At 43.4% G+C, this 7721-nt stretch overlaps 1 pseudogene; it reads right to left on the bottom strand.

Moving 5' to 3' along the window:
• Nucleotides 1-7329: 7329 nt before the first annotated feature.
• Nucleotides 7330-7449, bottom strand: LOC136656617 (5S ribosomal RNA; annotated as a pseudogene).
• Between the last annotated feature and the right edge of the window lie 272 nt (nt 7450-7721).

A 7721-nucleotide genomic window follows, 5' to 3' on the forward strand; every position in this document is an offset into this window, starting at 1 on the left:
GACAGGACTCCCCTGACCACATGTTCCTAATGTGTGGGAGAGTGAGTTATGCGTAGAGTAACATGCTTGTTTGATTCACTACTGTAGCACAAGTAGGATAAAATCAAGAATATTAGAAAAACTATGTTGGCTTAGGAAGACTTGGGTCTTAGGAAGACCTGGCTGAGATAGACTTGGGTTAGAATGTAGACCTGATCAAGAGAGAAGGGTTAGAGTGTAGACCTGGACGAGAGATTTGGGTTCAAATCTACCTTTAAATTAGGAAACCAACTGGATGACCTTGGTCGTGTCATCATCTTCCTGAGTTATTTGGAAGAAGCATAGAATCCAAACGTGATAGATGATTCACTAACCTACTAATCTGCATGATTTATATAGAATCTGGCCTTTCTTGGCCCAGACATTCTTGGCATAGTACGTGTGTGTGTGAACTCGCACAAAGCACAGAATTCACACAATTGTGTCAAGGAGGGAACTTATACCCCACAAGCATTTTTGTGGCTCTTTGTTCCAAAGAACAGCTAGTGACATGTTGCCTAAAAAGAAGAACAAGAAACATACATATTTTATTCTAATTCTTTCTTGTTTGCCTCTTGCGTTGGCCTTGCACGAGAAAAAGCAAACAAACAAAGCCTACCAGGAAGACGATTAAATGCAAAGTGACTGCATGAAGTGACATTTGTGCATTTCTCATTGATCCTTGAATAATTAGCTGTGCCCTCAGTTTGGATACCAAGATGCTGCTAATCTGTCTGGGCATCCCAGATTACCCTCAAGGAGCTCCTTTCTTCTCCCTTCCCTTCTCATCCTTAAACGTGAAAGGGGAGAAAGTCAACTGATATCAGTCAGAGCCACCTAATAGGAAGGCTAATCATCCCAAAAGGAAAAGCAGATTCAGCAATGCCATTTGGGATCATTATAAATGCTCCCAACAGCAATTACCCAGCCATGGGGTAGACCTTTGGGTCTTTAATGTTTTGTCATTCCTCTTCATTGCACGCATACTTTCTTTTCTCCTCTCCAATGTTGACTGCATGACCTAATAATTAGTAAAAGATATCCAATACCCTCTGATGTATGAAGAAAAGCATATTGGCACAAATCTTTTTTTTCCCCAGAGAGAGAGAGAGAGAGAGAGAGAGAGAGAGAGAGACTATATTGCTTCCAGTTGCCACTGCTTTCTGTGATCCTTTCTTTGGAATAAAGTGTTCATTTATGATACCTTCATGATATGGCTCTTGCACAAATGACCAGCCTATGTTAAAGTTATGACTGTTTGTTGTAGATTAAAGTTAGCACTGATGCATTGCAGGAGAAAATTGTACGAATATACCTTTCTCAGTATAGTTTGTCATATCCATGAGTGAGCTTTCTTGAAAAGCAATATAATATCTTTCTACAATGGCCATATGAACCCAGTCAGCAACTAGTTTTATGGGAAAGCCATTTTGACATGAGCTTGGAGGTGGTGGACCAATCACCCAATGTTTCATAAGTTGCACTATCTATAACTATCAGCAAACTTCATGGCCAGCCATTAGTCCCACCACACACTTCTGTGGCCTTTGGGTTGGCAACTGATGGGCCAGCTAGTACACCTCAAGGGGCTGGAATTGGCTCTGGTCCTATGGTGGCTGATTCCCCCTATACGACCACTATAAAATTAGGTAGAATGATGCCCAGAACACAGTTGTCTCAAGCCAACAGATTCGTGAATCTGCCAAGGAAGAGCAGCATGTTGAACAGGGCTTTGTAAATATATGTGCAGAGTAGATGTGGATGCACAGCTGTGCAGCAGTGCACATGTGGACATAATGCTTATCTGTACTAGTGGAAAGTGTGAGACAGGATGCATGCCTTTATACCAGTCTCATAATTCAGATGCATGTATGAATTGCACACCACTCACTGTAGACTACGATAGCAAATGACTTTACACATGGCATAAATAAACCTATTTGCCATGAATTTGTATCATCCTTCTTTAAAACCAGTCTGGAAGTCCAGTTCTATGTCAGACCAGGCTGCTGGATGGAGCACTTTGCAACAATGGAACAGAGTTCTGCTGTCACAAAATGGCTGCTGATGGAGTATGGTATGCTCAATCGGTGGTCATTTTGGGGGTGCTGTTGCAAGAGGCTGCAGTGTCCCCTGGACGTCACTGGATCCCATTGTGTCCACCAAAGTGGGTAAGGCAGTGGCAGGTGTGGGGCAAAACCGGTTGGGGGAGGTCTAGGGGCTGGGTGGCCACAGGAGGAGGTGGATCCCCCTGCTACGGTGTGCCCAAAATTGTCTACACTGACAGGAGTAGCTCTACCTGCATAAGCCACAGATTGAATCTGGAACCCTCTGCATGCAAAGTATGTGCTCTACCATGGAGCAATGACCTCATTCCAGGCTTCAGTGGAACTTACTTCCTACTATGTCCAAGATTGCAATCTTAATGAACTCATGGGTTAATAGTAATGTAATACTGGTTTGTTATCCACAGTGTTCCTAATTTCCTATTTGCTTTGCTCTTTTTAATGCTATCGGTTCTCGTCTCCTGATCAGGCACACCAACCTACTTCACCTAAGTTACAGCTTTTCTTTCAAGAGCAGGTTGTCTCCTTATCCAATTTGTTTCCAAGATGCATCACCCTAAACCATTTCTGCCTCGGATACTTTGCCCAGAATGTCTGCTCTCCCTTGCCTATTTAGCCCTTCTCAGATCATCCTGCTGGAATGAAATGGCCCATGTCACTTGCTAGGCTTGTGTCTTCGAGGGATTCGAGCGACAATCTGCAGACAGATGTTTCCGTGAATCCATGAAGAATCGGATGTCTTGCTATTGGGGCCATTTCTTCTTGAGTTAAATAGTCCCTACGCTCCAGCTTGAGGCTCTGTCAAGTGTTAGCAGCCTACATTTTGTATGAATCCTAAATTGTCAGAAATGATTTGGCAGCACATAGAGTTGCAGAGAAATGGCAGGGCTGCATTTCCATGAAGAATCAGCACACTTTTGTTCTTCTCCAGGTAGCCTGGCCTCACGTTACTGATCTAAAAAATAAAACACCTAAAAATATTCTTGTTTTGTCCTTGGCAAAATAACACAGACCTGATCTATCTGGGTCAAAGACAGATAGAGAGGAAAACCAAGCCAACTGACTTGACAGCCCAATTGCATTGAAATTCCCCCATGCCAATGCAGCAGGGCTAGTGTGGCATAATGCTGTATCCTGCAAGGGAATTTTGCAGTCTGGAGGTCTCCCTGAGGTAAGGAGACATTTGTCTCCTTGCCCCAGGGAAAGCCCCAGCCTCAACAGTAGGTCTACTTGAACCTGTGTCTGCTAAATCGCTGGCACAAGTCTGAGTGGATCCATGTCTGCCCAGGATCTGGCCCAGGAAGGGAGATAGAATATGGTGCACATCAGTGCCATCAATCCTACTGCTCCTGGGACACAGTCCTTCAACCCCCCACCCCTCACTGCCCTGCTGCACCTCCTCCTTGCCCTCCCCCTGCCCTTCCCTCACCCCTCAGCTGTTCAGTGCAAAGCTTACCTTCTCCAGTGCATGATGGGCTCTGCACCAGCAGGGGTGGCAAGGCATAGGCCTTCCTACTGGCACTGCTCAGTCCTACACTGTTGCAATATGCTTCATGGTACATTTGTGACAGCCCTGCATAGGCAGAGTCCTCGCCTGTGCGGAGAAGCCATAAATCTGCACATAGAGACTGTGACTATATATACTGTTCTTTGACAAGCTGGTTTATTGAGGTGAATTGGCCCCCTGTCTGAGGATGCCATGACCATTCAACTAATTCACAAGGAGCACAAGGCCACCATGTTTTTCAGCCTTCTGCAAACTGATCACAGCGGTTAAGTCCCATTCATGATCCTACACACACAAAGGTACAAAATTGAGGCAGGGCTTCTAAAACTATGGGAAATTTTAAACCAGTTGGTGTCCTTACGGAACCTTTTGGGTTCAAACAGCTTGATTTGGGGGAAGCTTGAATCCCAAACCTGCTGCTGATGCTGAACTTAACACAATGTTAATGGTGCCTTATTTAAAAAGTGATGTAAAAATGATGAGTTGGTGTTGTAATACTGTGGAATCTATTTTTTTCCCCATAGTGTGAATATCCGCCTTCAAGCAAACGATCATTTCAAAGATTTGAAATGGCATGTTATAATTAGTCTACCAAACTGTCTCAGATTTTCACCCAATGCTTGTTACTTCTAACAGGATGAAAAGCAGGAGGCTTCAGCATGAGATAATGTATTAGAGAGAAAACACTGCAAGGAATAATTTAAAAACCATTTCAAATGAGAAAGGGGAAATAATATTCTAAAACTTACACATTCAGAGTGCCCTATTTCCTTATTTTCTGATCTGCAACCGATTTCAGGACATAGTGATGACTTTTACTTCCTTTGCAAGACATTTTTGGTAGATTCATTAAAGAGTTTTGCCCCTCTCCAGCCCTCCCAATTTGAATTAATCTTCATTCTTTTCCTGTGCTTGTCATGCCATGCAGCAATCTGAAACAACACGACTGCTTTCTAAATCAATGATTCCCAGCCTCCTATCCCTTTAAGATCAGGCTGGGAACCCACAGAGGACCCATAGGCAACAGCACCTATCACTTCCAGGTACTCCCTGCCACTGCCACCCCTGACTACAGAGAGGTAAGAAGCCCTGTAAAAAACCTTTCTTACCTCCCTGTACCTCCCTGTAGTCAGCAATGACTCTGGGTCTCTGTCAGTTGCCATCCCCCTTAAGGGGGGAGGATTTTTCAAATTCCATACCTTGGCGGGGGGATCATGACACCCAGGTTGGGCACCATTGTTCTAGCTGCTCATCCTCTCCCCAGTATAAATTGATCACCACCACCCCCCATTTGAAATTGGGAGCTAAAGAGAAAGAAAAAAAACACATTTCCTTAGAAGGTTTCAATTGCTCTCTGCCATTTTATTCATTTCATATTTACTTAGAAGTAAACCTACCAAGATCAAAGGGATAACCTTCCACTTTCCCTCTGGCAAACTTCCTGACCTTTTTTTTACCCCACCTCCTTTTCCCTGACAAATAATCAGTGGTGACGGCTTCTCCTGGATGAGTTTAAAATGTATGTAACTTATTCATTTCTCAGCGAATTGGGGGGGGGGGGTATTTTTTTGGGAATGAATGAGAATGTGGCCAAGGTAGAAAGGGCTTTATATTGCTCAGTTTTTTGTGGATTGGAACAAATTTGGATATGTGGATTGGGACACATTTGGGAGGAGGTGGATTTCTGATCTCTAGCTTATAGGTATGAAATTTCAGGAAGATTGGAGGCAGCCATGTTTCTTGAGGGCAAAAACGCTCCCTGAAACCACCAATAAGCAAGACTGACATTATTCTAACCTACTAGAAATGACAGAGAATCACAAGCTAATATAAAAGGAATTCCTACATGATGGATTTTCTTTAAAATTACAAGGAAATATGCCTGGGGGGGGGGGGGAACTGAATTTTTGAGAAAGAAAAAAAAAAGGTTAGGGAGCAAAGACAAAATCAAAAGACCAGGTACAATTATAAATGGCTGGAACACCCTCATTTCTTTAAAAAAACAACAAAAACACACCAAATTTGGTAGAGTTCTGGAGCCTACTACCTACTTTTGCCAAATGCAAAGAAGATTCAAGAGTTTATGGACTTTATGAGCAATAGAATCCTCAGAGTTTATGATGCTGGAAAGCTGCTTTTTCTCCTGGGCTAAAAATAGATGTGCAAGTTGTGCCTCTGTAATTTTCCTTATTTGCAAATACACAAGCAGATCATATATGGAGGGGAACAGCCACCCCTATAACAGGCAGCAGGTCCCCAGAGAACAAATTGTATAGTTGCAGCCCCTCCGTTCACAATTCTAGTTCCATATATCAGTCAGCTATTTTTTTGTAGCCTCAGTTTCCATTCATTCAAATTGCAAGTTCTATGCCAGTGGGTCAAGACGCATCAGTGGGTCATGAGCTGATTTTTGGTGGGTCATGAAATGACACAGTGACAAACTGATAGTTGATTAGAAAAATGTATTGAGCCCTATGAAAAGCCAAACTGAGCCAAACTTGTGTGTTTGCTCATGAGTAAGCAACTGTGCCTCGGTCCACTGCAAAGGGGAAAGCAGGAGACAACAATAGTCCCAAACCAATGAATGCGGAGCTCAACAAACGCTCCAGAAGGAGGCCCCCCCCATAGTAAAAAGGATAAAAACAGAGGCTTTAGCCACTAGTAAAGTGAAACTTTTTTCATCTCATAAAGCTAGATGGGTCGCAATAGAGCATCATTTTAAAAAGTGGATCCCAGTGCTAAAACATTTGGGAACCACTGTTCTACACCAATGGAAACATGGGCTTTAAACCAACCACATGAGCCTCTGCTCGGTGGTCTTTAGCCTACTCTGGCCCTTGTCACATTATGTTCTTGCTGATGAGCATGTTTTCTTGAGAACACAATGCGATGAAGCTGAAGACCACCAAGCAGGGGCTCGTGCGGCAGGTTTAAAGCCCATGTTTCCATTGGAGGATCACACAGCATTATGCAACCCACCCAAAATTGGGTCACAACCCACAGTTTGAGAACCGTTAAATTATTGTTTTGCGGAGGTGGGTTTTGCAGCTTGGGAAGAAACTGTGTGGCAGTTGCTCCCTGCTACTGCAGTAAAATGAATGGCCCTCCCTATTGATGCAGTTAATAAGAACTCAACAGGATGTTCTGTACCTTGCTACAAGTCAAGTGACTTACTTATGAGGATCCCAATCTATGGAGTGTATTAATCTGCTCAGCAAACAGATTACAAATGCTACACATGAACTCCCATCTAACTTGCCTTGTTGCCATACCCTAAAATCTTATTGAAAAGAATTAGTGATTTTCTAAGAAGTTGGACATGTTTGCACTTCGCTCATGTAGATTTCTGTTGACATTTTCTCTATTACACAGGTTAATGATTTTTGAGCTCAAACGATGGAATTGCACTGCACAACTCATAAATAATTAAAATATGACACAACATTAATAGCTTTTTTCAAATGAACATGGCTCTTTTTGTTTGCTTGCTTTTCTATGACAGGCACAGAGGGGGTGCATTTATGGGATATATTTTTATGTTCATGTTTTACCTTTACAAACCTTCAAAGATCACAGAAAATGTGGGGGAAGGGAGTTAAGCCAATGTTGATAGTTGCCAGTTTGTTTGGTCACAACATTGGGGGTTCTCCCCTAAAGCTGCTACCTGGGCATCTTTTGGTGCTTCTCCACAGCCTTCCAGGGGGTTGGCAACCTTCAGTCTCGAAAGACTATGGTATAAGCCTACAGCACCCAGTATTCCCAGGCAGTCTCCCATCCAAGTACTAACCAGGCCTGACCCTGCTTAGCTTCCAAGATCAGACGAGATTGGGCATCTGCAGGGTAACAGTTGCTGTCCACAAGGGCAGGATTTACAGCCCAACTCTCCCCTGCCATACTATAACAAGCATCCATATCAATGGAGCATGTACTTCATGCTTGTGTGTGTGTGTGTGGGGGGGGGGGGGGAATGGACCAGAAGGCCAATGAAGTAAAAAACTTACATTTGGTAGACCTTCTGAATGCCTGTGGGTCTCCATGGACCTACACCAGCTATGAAATGGGTATATGCCTGAGAACAGGAAGGGAGCAATCTAGAAACCAGGTGTAAGGCCACACCTGGAGTATTGTGT

The sequence above is a fragment of the Tiliqua scincoides genome, chromosome 6, assembly GCF_035046505.1.
Source record: "Tiliqua scincoides isolate rTilSci1 chromosome 6, rTilSci1.hap2, whole genome shotgun sequence".
Taxonomy (NCBI): Eukaryota; Metazoa; Chordata; class Lepidosauria; order Squamata; family Scincidae; genus Tiliqua; species Tiliqua scincoides.